This window comes from Orcinus orca, chromosome 5 (genome assembly GCF_937001465.1).
Source record: "Orcinus orca chromosome 5, mOrcOrc1.1, whole genome shotgun sequence".
Taxonomy (NCBI): domain Eukaryota; kingdom Metazoa; phylum Chordata; class Mammalia; order Artiodactyla; family Delphinidae; genus Orcinus; species Orcinus orca.
In genome coordinates, this window is record NC_064563.1 from 101,402,846 (window position 1) to 101,415,929 (window position 13,084).

Here is a 13,084-nt window from a genome sequence, read left to right on the forward strand (position 1 = left end):
ATCAGCCATATGCATACATATATCCCTACATCCCCTCCCTCTTGAGCCTCCTTCCCACCCTCCCTATCCCACCCCTCTAGGTGGTCACAAAGCACCGAGCTGATCTCCCTGTGCTATGCTGCTGCTTCCCATTGGCTAACTATTTTAAATTTGGTAGTGTATATATGTCGATGCTACTCTCACTTTGCCCCAGCTTCCCCCTGACCACCGTGTCAAGTCCACTCTCTAAGCCTGTGTCTTTATTCCTGCCCTGCAATTAGGTTCATCAGTACCTTTTTTTTTTTTTTAGATTCCATATATATGTGTTAGCATACGGTATTTGTTTTTCTCTTTCTGACTTACTTCACTCTGAATGATAGACTCTAGTTCCATCCACCTCACTACAGATAACTCAATTTCATTTCTTTTTATGGCTGAGTACTTGCCATTGTATATATGTGCCACATCTTCTTTATCCATTCATCTGTCGATGGACATTTAGGTTGGTTCCATGTCCTGGCTATTGTAAATAGTACTGCAATGAACATTGTAGTGAATGTCTCTTTTTGAATTATGGTTTTCTCTCAGGGTATATGCCAAGTAGTGGGATTGCTGGGTCATATGGTAGTTCTATTTTTAGTCTTTTAAGAAACCTCCATACTGTTCTCCATAGTGGCTGTATCAATTTACATTCCCACCAAAAGCGCAGGAGTGTTCCCTTTTCACCACACCCTTTCCAGCATTTATTGTTTCTAGATTTTTTGATAATGGCCATTCTGACCAGTGCGAGGTGATACCTCATTATAGTTTTGATTTGCGTTTCTCTAATAATTAGTGATGTTGAGCATCTTTTCATGTGCCTCTTGGCCATCTGTATGTCTTCTTGGTGAAATGTCTATTTAGGTCTTCCACCCATTTTTTATTTTAATTGCTTGTTTTTTTGATATTGAGCTCCATTAGCTGTTTGTATATTTTGGAGATTAATCCTTTGTCCCTTGTTTCCTTTGCAAATATTTTCTCCCATTCTGAGGGTTGTCTTTTTGTCTTGTTTATGGTTTCCTTTTCTGTGCAAAAGCTTTTAAGTTTAATTGGGTCCCATTTATTTATTTTTGTTTATTTCCATTACTCTAGAAGGTGGGTCAAAAAAGATCTTGCTGTGGTTTATGTCAAAAAGTGTTTTTCCTATGCTTTCCTCTAAGAGTTTTATAGTGTCTGGTCTTATACTTAGGTCTTTAATCCATTTGGAGTTTGTTTTTGTGTATGGTGTTAGGTAGTGTTCTAATTTCATTCTTTTACATGTAGCTGTCCAGTTAAATCTTGCATTTTTAAATAGAGGCATTCTTGGACATTTTCCATATAAAAATTCTTCCTTGAGCTGTAAAAATTGGCTTAACTGTAACCAATGTACCTAGAGCACTATTCTACAACTTGTGTTACTAAGGGAAAGTAACCAAAGCACAAAATGGCTTGCAACATTTTTATTTCTTGCTTTAAATAACATGGTGCATGCTTGTTACTTTGTAATATTTTTATTAAAGAATGGAAGAAGCCTGACTTCTCAATGACCCAGATGAGAAAAGAAAATACATAATTCTATGTCATCACTGTTGGTTGTCTCTGTTATTAAAGAAAGAAATCAAATAATTTTTCTTGGGGAAACAGGACCAGGTCTGTCCACAAAAGTTCACTATGGATGGACCTCTTCTTTTCTATTCCTCCTAAGACAGAAGTGTGTTTTCTTCCAATTTCTGAAACAAAAATAAATCTGTGGGCAGGGGATGGAGAAACCAGAGCGGATAATATCTAATTATTACTTCAAAGTACTTCAGGGAAAAGGAAATAGGACTTTATCTTAAAACCTCTTTGAGTAATACCAGTTTCTCGGACTTCTGTGCCCTCCCCTTAATGCCTTATACACAGAAACAATTTAGGGGGCTTCCCAGATGGCGCAGTGGTTGAGAGTCCGCCTGCCGATGCAGGGGACACGGATTCGTGCCCCGGTCCTGGAAGATCCCACATGCCGCGGAGCGGCTGGGCCCGTGAGCCATGGCCGCTGAGCCTGCGCGGCCGGAGCCTGTGCTCCGCAACGGGAGAGGCCACAACAGTGAGAGGCCCGCGTACCGCAAAGAAAAAAAAAAAACAAGAAACAATTTAGATATTGGAAAATGTGCAGGAAAAGAAGGTAGATATATATATATATATATATATATATATATATATATATGGAGAATTTATTATGAGGAATTGGCTCATACAGTTATGGAGACTGGGAAGCCCCACCGTCTGCCATCTGCTAGCTGGAGACCCAAGATAGCCAGTGGCGTAATTCAGTCTGAGTCCTAAGGCCTCCAGGGAAAGCAGTGATGTATTGATAAGTCCCAGTCCAAGAGCAGGAAAAGATGAGATGAGATCGCCCAGCTCAAGCAGTAAGGCAAGAAAAAAGGGTGAATTTCTCCTTCTTTTGCCTTCTGTTCTATTCCAGCCCTCAACTGATTGTATCATGCCCACCCACATTGGCGTATTTACTTTATTGAGCCCACCAATTCAAATGTTAATCTTATCTAGATACATCCTCACAGATACACCCAGAAATAATGTTTAATCTGGGCACCGCATAGCTAGTCAAATTGACATTTAAACTAACCACACAGGCACTAATCCGATTCTTGATAGCTCCAGCCTCATGACCTATATACCTTCCAAAGGTCCCATCTCCAAATACCACCATATTGGGGATTAGGCTTTAACATATGAACTTTGAAGGCCCACAGATATTCAGTTCACAGTAGGGTACCTACATGACCAGTACCCAGAAAAACCCTGAGCACTAAGTCTTTAATGAACATGTAGAAAACATTTCACACGTGTTGCCACAACTCATTGCTGGTGGAATTAAGCACATCCTATAAGATTTACCTGGAAAAAGGAATTTTGGAAATTTATTCCTGGTATCCTTCAGACTTCACCCAATATGCCTTTCCCTTTTTGATTTTGCTTTGTATCCTGTGTAATAAACCTTACCCACAAATACAACTATATGATGAGTCCTGTGGATTCTTCTAACAAATCTCCAAACTGGGGGTGGCAGTTGGTATCAGAAATGGGATTCACTAAAACAAGCCCAACTCACTGAAATATGGCTAAAGCAGTATTTAGAAAAAGGATGAAGGGGACATAATGATAAACTTTCAATGCCAAGTGGCTACCTAGTCATCTGTGATATGAAATGGCAGCAGAGATGATGTTTGCTATGAAAGGTAGAGATTACCTATGAAATTTTAAAATGATACATCCAACTCCAGAAGGATTGGCTCATTGAATGTGCTGGCTGCTTTTGGCAATGGTGGCTGAAGTGAGGAGATTAAAAATTGCAATTGCAGCCTGGATGATGCCTTAGGGTTTTGTTCTCTCCTCCAGGTGGGAGGGGAAAAGACTGTCAGTGCCAAGACAAACTTTAGATAAATCAGAAATAAAGGAGAAGGGGAAAACAACATTTTATCCACTGGTACAGCAGCCCCTTGCATTCCAGCTGGGATCTCTAAGCAGCTGTAATGTCAATTCTGAAAGCATTGAGTTTACTGCTAGGGGATTGTGTAAACTTGCAATGAAAAAGAGAGAGAGAGAGAGAGAGAGAGACTTTCAGAAAAATGGCTTTTTATTTTGTGGCTATTGCTTCTGGATGTATGATAAAAATAAATGTAAAATACTATATGCTTGTAATTTCATACATGTTAGAGGGATTATCGCAGTCAGGGAAAGCTGCCCAATAAACGGTGTTAGTAGAACGTAAATTCCTTGCTTTTTGCTGGAATGGGTTAAAATTTAAACTCTTTGGGTATCGAAATCTCACAACTGATTATTTTTGCTTAGATTTTTGCCTGTTGGAGTCTATGGGAAAAGGTAGACAACATAAAAGGAGAGAAAATCTCCACAGGAAAATCAACTTTTGCATTTTAAAAGGCAGGTTTTAGTTTGCTAATAAGTTCTTATAAAATCAGATGTCTACTAGAGTTTGTCATACAGAGTGAAGTAAGTCAGAAAGAGAAAAACAAATACCGTATGCTAACTCACATATATGGAATCTAAAAAAACGGTACTGATGAACCTAGTGGCAGGGCAGGAATAAAGATGCAGATGTAGAGAATGGACTTGAGGACACAGTGGGGGAAGGGTAAGCTGGGACAAAGTGAGAGAGTAGCACTGACATACGTACACTACCAAATGCAAAATAGATAGCTAGTGGGAAGCAGCTGCATAGCACAGGGAGATCAGCTCCGTGCTTTGTGACCACCTAGAGGGGTGGGATAGGGAGGGTGGGAGGGAGGCTCAAGAGGGAGGGTATATGGGGATATATGTATACATATAGCTGATTCACTTCGTTGTACAGCAGAAACTAACACAACAATGTAAAGCAATCATACTCCAATAAAGATATTTTTAAAAAAGCAGATGTCTAACCCTTAGAGGCTGATGATTTTCCAGCCTAATGTGCATATTTTTGAGTGGGTCAATTTGGACTTTAAGTCTGACAAGATAAAAGGGGCTTAGAAGGACTTGAAACCTCACTGTCTGGCCCAGTAGTCTCTTGGCTTTGCTGCCGCTAAAGAAGAAAAGTCCTTTTTGGAATCCTGAATTCAGAAATCCTATTTGCCTGGACCTATCAGTAGAATCAAACCTCATAATGATTGTGCTGGTCCATAAGGATTGTGATGGACCTCTAAAAGCAGACATAGGCTCAATGAACAGAACTCAGACTCTGGGACTATTGCAGATTTAAGACCCTCCCCCCTTATGGGGCCATAAACTATAAAAACATTATGGATGCTGACTGGACCACACAGGTATCTTGCAGATGCCCATGGGAAAGTGCTTGTTCTCTGACGGGACCATATGAAACCAAGCTTCTATAGTGGCTCGATCTGTATAATGCAGGAATTAATTGCATCTGAGATGATTAATCACAAGAAACCTAACTTGTGATTCCTGTCGAAAGCTCCAAGTTGGGAGAGAGCACATTACGGGGAGGGGACCTCTGCACCCACTCCTAACAGATAGGGTTCTTATCCCCTTCCCAGGCATGTCTCACTGCTGTTGACTTGTGTTTGGATTTTAAGATTATTTGAAATTTACAATGGACTGATGACCTGATTCTACTTCACTCACATTTCTTCTTAGTTAGGAATTTTGATTATTAAACATAGCTGTCCCCAGACAGAGATTGGTCTTTTCTGGGCTATTTACTGAATAAATGATCAGGATGACAGGCGTCAGAGTTATGTAAACACATTATGAAAACTCTTGAAAATTCAGGATTTTGTCCTACCAGTTCCTGAACATGATGTGTCTTTCTAGCTAAGTTTATTAAAATTGTTTTTCTATGTAAATTTTTCTATTCCTCTGTTTGGATTTGTTAAATTAATACTTATTAAGTGGAGTGCAGGGTATCAGATGGTGAGTTGCAGTTCAACGGTAGATCACAAGAGGAATTAAAATAGAGAAGTTTATTACTCACAGGTCCTGGAGGAAGTACCTGGCATGCTTTGAGGGACCACATGGGGAGGTCAAGGCAGAGTGCAGACAGAGAGAAGCAGGACCTGGGGAACATGTTTTTATTAGAGTCTATGGGTAGAGTGCTTTGTGGTTCCCAGGCTAAGGCCTGATTTGGTCAATTCAAACCAAAAGAGCAGGGTTCTGATAAATCCCACAAAGGTCTTATTGGTCTTATCTAAGGAGCATATAGGGGAAGGCACTGGGAAGCAGGGGAGATTGTTGATCACAAGGGCTGTTGGGGAGGTCATATCAGGAACTTACATTTCCTTGTGATTCTGTGAGCTGCCATCTGGGGCATGGGTTTGCCTGAGGGGACTAGTGTCAGTTTAAGGTCACTGCTGGCTGCTTGGCCAAACAAAATAGATGCTGAGGCAGCAACAGCATGGAGTAGCTTAGCTAAATTCTCAACACTCTCTTTATACCAAACACTTCCTGCTGAAAGGTCTAGATGAGAATAAAAAATGATTGGGAAAAAAATGTAAAGTTAAGATTACTGTATGAGACACACTGATTTTGTAATAACACAGAAAAAACAAAAAGCCAGCACCTGGGAGATGCAGGGAAAGGTGGACATTAATGATTTCTGTTTTTTATAACTGCTGTTTTTCAGAACTGCTCCTGGGGGAATTCCCTGGCAGTCCAGTGGTTAGGACTCGGCGCTTTCACTTCCGGGGTCCCAGTTTCAATCCCTGGTCTGGAAGCTAAGATCCCGCAAGTTGCACAGTACGGCCAAAAAAAAAAAAAAAGAACCACTCCTGAATGCCAATGCTGCCTTCCCAAGATGCTGTAAGGTCTTGAATTCAAACTGACTGCTGAGCCTATGAGCACACCTAACAACACTGACTGTGACACAACAGGGAATGTCCCCAGCTCCTCAATTTCCACGAAGAACACCTGTAGATGTTGTCCCCACTCATGAGGCAAATGAACTGATGTCAAAGACAAGCAAAACTGATTGAAACTGACTGCCTTCTGGAAATCCTTCTAAAACTAGGTACTCAACTGAATTATTTGGACTGGACAGAGAGCCCTAAGGCAGAAGGATCCACAGTGGGAAACCACACTGGAAGCCTCGTTAACCTGTATTGCCTGACTAATGTGTGTCCTTGTTGGGGTGACTTAACAGTTGCACACTTTTTGTTTCCAAGGGTACTCTCTGTGTGTACCTTGACTATCATGGACCATCTCGGTCCTGGAAGGCACGCAGGTCAGCTTCAACTTACCAGTCAGGATTGTGCTGTGCTTGAATCGATGGCTCAGGCCAGGTTAAAAAAAGGTTAATACAAAAACTGAAGGAGAAAGCCACCCAGCTTTCTAAGAATCACCTTTATTTTTAATGGGATTTGTTTAAATTGGCTAAATCCAGGACCCCTAGAGGGCATAACAAAAGTCAATATTACAGGATACTTTCACCCTGCTGCATGGGGTCCTACTGAAAATAATTTTGCTCTAAAAATGCCTTGGCCAAGAAGGTGGACTCGGCAGAAAAGAGGTAACACAGAAGGCTGAGACTGCCTATCCTCAGAAAGGCCTCCTTGCAAGGTTGGCCCTTAACTGGTATCTGGGAACTTGGCTGGTAACCAGTCCCCTGTAGTGATATAAAACTTTCCCTAACTGGAACCCTCCTACACTGTTGGTGGGAATGTTAATTGGCGCAGCCACTATGCAAAACAGTATGGAAGTTCCTCAAAAACCTAAAATTAGAGTTGCCATATGATCCAGCAATCCCACTTCTGGGCATATATCCAGACAAAACTATAATTTAAAAAGATACATGCGCCCCTATGTTCACAGCAGCACTATTTACAATAGCCAAGACACGGAAATGGCCTAAATGTCCATCGACAGTTGAATGGTTAAAGAAGATGTGGTTTATATACACAATGGAATATTACTCAGCCATAAAAAAGAACAAAATTATGCCATTTGCAGCTACACAGATAAACCTAGAGATTATCATACTAAGTGAAGTAAGTCAGAAAGAGAAAGACAAATACCATATGATATCACTTACATGTGGAATCTAAAATATGACACAAATGAACTTATCTACAAAACAGAAACAGACTCACAGATATAGAGATCAGACTTGTGGTTGCCAAGGGGGAGAGAGGGCAGGGGAGAGTTGGACTGGGAGTTTGGGAGTAGCAGATGCAAACTATTACATATATATAGAATGGATAAACAACAAGGTCCTATTGTAAGCACAGGAAACTATAATCAGTATCCTGTAATAAACCATAATGGAAAGAATATATATATATATATATATATACACACACACACACATATATATAACTGAGTCACTTTGCTGTATATACAGCAGTAAATAACCCAACATTGTAATTCAACCATACCTCAATAAATATATATATAACTGAATCACTTTGCTGTACACCAGAAACTAACACAACATTGAATATTAACTGTACTTCAATAAAAAAGAAAGATTAAAAAACTCCCTAACTGATGAGAGTGGCCTATACTGCTTGTACAACCAAGGTGATTTATGCTGAACAACTGCTTTCCTTCTGAAAGTCCGGAGTTTTGGTACCTGCCAGGCAGAGCATGCCTACATGACCAGCATCAAATAAAAGCTTAGGGTTCTGAGGCTCCCTGGTAAACACTTGGCACATGTTGTCACAAAACATTGCTGGAGGAATTAAGCACGTCATGTGTGACTCCACTAGGAAAGGACTCTTGAAAGCTTGAGGCAGGTTTCCTCTGGACTTCACCTAAGGGCTTTTTCTGTTTGCTGATTTTGCTTTGTATCTTTTCACTGTTATAAATCTTAGCTATGAGTACATGTTGAGCCCTGTGAGTTCTTTTAGTGAGCCACCAAACCTGGGGGTGGTCTCTGGGACCCCAATGCAGGAAGGAAAGGGAACTCTTCAAACCTTGGGCCAAAAATTTTCCCAAAGTAACAAGATATAAATTTACCACCAAAAGAAAAAGAATTTGGTCTACATTATATAAAATTAGTCCACCTCCATTTTTTTCCCTAGTTAAGCCCATCTCTTTTAAAGTGTGAGAGAAAGATAGCTCTCCACTTTGCATGTCCTAAAGTTCTTATAACAAATCTAGCACAGCAAAGGAGCAGCAGCAGGTGTCAAGTCTTGGCAGCTGGGGGAGAACTGCTCTTCCATCCTGTCTGGGAAGCCAGGGCGTGATAGGAGGCCATGCCACACCCTGGGAGCCCAGCCGCCAGCTTTCCCTGGCAGGGGCTTGGACACCTGCCTTCAAAGGGAGCTGCCCTTTTGACCCTGCTCTAATGCTCTGCCTTGCCAAGCCACAGTGTTTATGCAAAGTGTCAAGTGGCTGAGATAGCTGCAGTTTTCTAGAGTTTGATTGTCCATTTTCTTATGGTACTTAATATGAAAGGAATTACCTTCTCTTAGAGGGTAGGAAACTAGTGGTGTGTGTTCTCATAAAGTGATCAGACATCAAGGGTGCCCAGGAAATCAGTGACAATGATCCTTGGCCTGTGTAAAAATGAAGTGGCTTTGCAGTGCCCTCTTTCACATTTGCTGCCCCAGAAGACTGCAATAATGCATAGATGATTTTGCCTTTATTTCACTCTCTTTCATTCATTTCCTTTTATTTCATTTCATTCCCTTTATTTCATCCTCCATAGCCCCTATATGTTATAGTAATGTATTTTTTAGTTCATATTTTTTCTTAACAGTTAAAGGGAAGAATTATTCCTCACACTGCTTTCAAGCTTGCCTAAGCCAGTCTCACTCTGGAAAAGAAATGCTATGTACAGAAGAACTACACTGCTACATCTCTTTTTTTTTCCTTTCTTTCTCTTTTTTTTTTTTTGTAGTCAAAATACATCAGTGGTTTTTAGACAGTTTTCACTTGCCAGAAAGCAGTGCTTGAAACTATGTGCTATGTTCTATTTAATGTCTTGACTGTCAGAATGTTCTTTTGCAGGCAACATATCCTAATGTAATCATCCATTTCCATGATGGTTGTCCAGTTACATTGTGAAGTTTGCAAGCCTTTTGAGGTGATTATCAAGACACAGATTGCTTGTTGCTTAACCAAGTGTCCTAAAGCGTGTATGTGAAGGTACATAATTATCATTTTTTATTCTAAAAAGCTATGTAGCTTATATTATGAAAACTATTTTAAAAATATACCACTGTTGATGTAAAAAATATGTGAGGGAAATAAGGTATGTTTTTCGAGGTTTGCCTACTAGAATATTTGTTGTATAAATATCCAGTTACTTTGGCATTAAGCATCATTGAGTTCTGCAGAATTCTGGCTAATGGTAGCCTTCATCAGAGTCAAAGTTTTTAGATACTGTAATAGGTTTTTATAAAACAATACCTCATCTCTTTCACAAGAGACCTTTAAACACAGCATTGATTCTCATCTGCCAGAAACTGGACCAGAGATGGACCCTGTGCAGCTCTGACTCCAGGAGTGTTATTAATTGTACGACCTCTCAAGGTCTTTTTGATCCCTGAGCACCTATTATTCTATAACAGATTGAACGCACTGTTTGTTAAAATTTACCACTATGTAAAAAACTTTATCAGTTCAGCTCATCAGTGTATTGTACTTCAGAAAAGTCTTCCTCCCAGTTATTAATTTCACAGCGCAATTTCAGAGTCTAAGGGTAGTGCCTCAGTACTTTTTTTTTATTTGTGAGTTGCAATTTTTTCCTGTATTCCCCCATTCAATCTGGGCTGCCACAATCAGACAGACGGAAAATGTGAGGACACTTTTTTCTTGCATCTGTAGTGGAAACCTTAGCAAACAGGAACTTCTCCAGGCCCGTCAAATAGATGCATCTCAGCACTTTCTTTTAACTTGAGTCCATAAGCCTCCCCATGAGAAGTGCTCCAGAGAAGAACTGGGCTGGGGGAAATTAGACTCTTCTAATTAGAAGTGAGTCTCACTTCTAATAGGGGCAAAATTTTGCGATGTACAATAAAGGAGTGGATCACCAAACATTTAAAGGGAATTGTGACAAAATACTTATGACATTTAGAAAAATACATTGGAAAAATTAAATTTTGAATCAATAAACAATGGGAAATCTTCAAAGTACTAAAAAGAAAAACGTTAATGAAGCATATATATATAAAACAGTGGGAGTTACACAAATGGGTAGCGACTAGATCAAAATGCTATTGAACTACAAGTACTCCGGGAAGATACTAATGAAGATAGCATAGCTTTTCAATCTCTCTGAATCCCCACATAAAAACCAATAGCACAACTGTAAATGAAAACACCTATGGGGCTTCCCTGGTGGCGCAGTGGTTGAGAATCTGCTTGCCAATGCAGGGGACATGGGTTCGAGCCCTGGTCTGGGAAGATCCCACATGACGCGGAGCAACTAGGCCCGTGAGCCACAACTACCGAGCCTGCGCGTCTGGAGCCTGTGCTCCGCAACAAGAGAGGCCGCAACAGTGAGAGGCCCACGCACCGCGATGAAGAGTAGCCCCCGCTCGCCGCCAACTGGAGAAAGCCCTCGCACAGAAACGAAGACCCAACACAGCCAAAAATTAATTAATTAATTAATTAATTAATTTTAAAAACACCCATGGACAACTCTGCAACGAATATTGGCAACAAGATGTCCTCCACCCCCAAGTGGAAAGTGTGAGGTCACACAACCAACAGCTAAGACCTGATATAGTTGTCCATGCTGAAGGAAGAATGAAGTAAATAAAAGGGCATCCATCAGACCTAAGAACAAGAGGATCACAAAATAGCCAATAGTTTAGAAAGCACAAGGGACCAATTTGAGATTCGTGTTATCCTTCTATCCACAATGTTGCTGAACTATTTTTTTAGAACTAGATTATAGATCTTCTTGGATTTTCTATGGAGACATATTGTCTATAAATAATAAAAAGTTACTTCTTTGTTTCCACTGTCCTTTTATTTCCCTTTTTGTCTTATTAACACTTCAGTAACATGTAATAAACCTGAAAAGCTTGACTGGTTCTTGACTTCAAAAAGAAAACTACTAATATTTCACTTTTAGATATGATGTTTATTTTATCAAGGTTCTATAATGAAAATGTTTTTCTAATTGCATCACAAGTAAATATGGCAAAATACAACTTTGGTTACATCTTGGTAGAAGATCATGGTAGATTAAAACTAATTGCAACTCTTTGCTACTTCTTCCATTGAGAGTTGGAGTCTAATTCACTCCCCCATGAATCTGTCCTGTTCTTACTAACATGTTTGACCCACAGAACATGGTAGAAGTGAAATTTTGGAAAGCTTTGCAGCTTCTGCCTGGGACTCCTAGGACACACTAGCAGGGAACCCTGAGCTGTCACATAAGTCTGACTACCCTGACTGCTATGCTGGAAAGGCCACAAGAAGGTGCTCCACTTGATAGTCTCAAATGATTCCAGTCTCCAAGCTATCTTCACCAAGGTGTAAGACACTGAGTGAAGCCTGAACCCACCAGACCAGCCATCCACCAGGAGAGTAAACTCTGCTGACACCAGCAGAAGAAAAGAGTCAATCAAGCCTTGCCCAAATTCCTCAGCAACAAAATTGTGAGATGTAATAAAATAGTTGTTTTAAACCACTATCATTTGGGACAGTTTGCCAAGCAGCAATAGATAACTGGAAGATAGGTATAGAAACTATTTTTTATGGTTTTATATTTTTTCAAAATTTAACAAAATTGAGTCTCCTCCTCATTATTGGAGTTGAGGCTATATTCCACTGGTTAGGAAAAACAACAAAAGGTAAAGATAGGCAAGCATAGCATAGAGGATCTCAGGTTCAGTGCTAGACCAGTGCAAAGATCAGGTCTGCATGACCAGGGTCACTTAGTGATGGGCCAGCATCTTCATGCAAATCAGAAAAAGGAATACCTTTCTCCTGGCAGGCACAGCCTAACACTAGACTGTGATGAACAAAGTGCAGGCTGAATCTCAGTCCCCACTTCTCCCAGCATCCTTGTGCAGGGCACAATTAGTATAACCTATATGCAATATCTTTATAAATTAAAGTGCAAAGCAATGTTTCTACATTTGCAAATGACATAGATTCTTGTGGGTGGCAATGAACTAAGTTGATGAGGATGGAAAGATCTTATGAATCTGTGTGAGTGGGCAGAAAGGTGGCAAATGAGTGCATAAAGTATACATATGAGCTAACAGTCACAGCTAAGGAGAGGGATCTAGGGTTATTGTAGATTGTTCCCTGAAGATAATACAGAGGCTTCTTCTGACAGCAAAAAGAGCAACTACTTGATTGAATCATTAAAGTGCCATTCCCCCTGAGAAGCAAAGTAGTACCACCTACTCAGCTGATGCTCTGATGGAAGCTGAATAAGGCAGAAACCATTATGAGAAAGACTGGAGAAAAATTAACAGCATGAGGGCTCAGAAGAAACAAATACTTCTATATATGAGTGGAATATGAAGGACAAACCAAGCAGGTCCTGGTGAAAGCAGCTGCAGTGGTGGAGATGGTAGCAGTGACTACAGCATGCTTAGTACTGGGAACAAGTAGCTGTGATGATGGTGGTGATGCAAGCAGACTATTTCTGGTGATGGCAGCA

The 13,084-nt window shown here is 40.3% G+C and overlaps 1 non-coding gene across 1 annotated transcript; it reads right to left on the bottom strand.

Moving 5' to 3' along the window:
• Positions 1-10,203: 10,203 nt before the first annotated feature.
• On the bottom strand, positions 10,204-10,334 carry LOC117202430 (small nucleolar RNA SNORA31). The gene has a single exon (XR_004484764.1). It is a non-coding gene; the product is annotated as a small nucleolar RNA SNORA31 (small nucleolar RNA).
• Between the last annotated feature and the right edge of the window lie 2,750 nt (positions 10,335-13,084).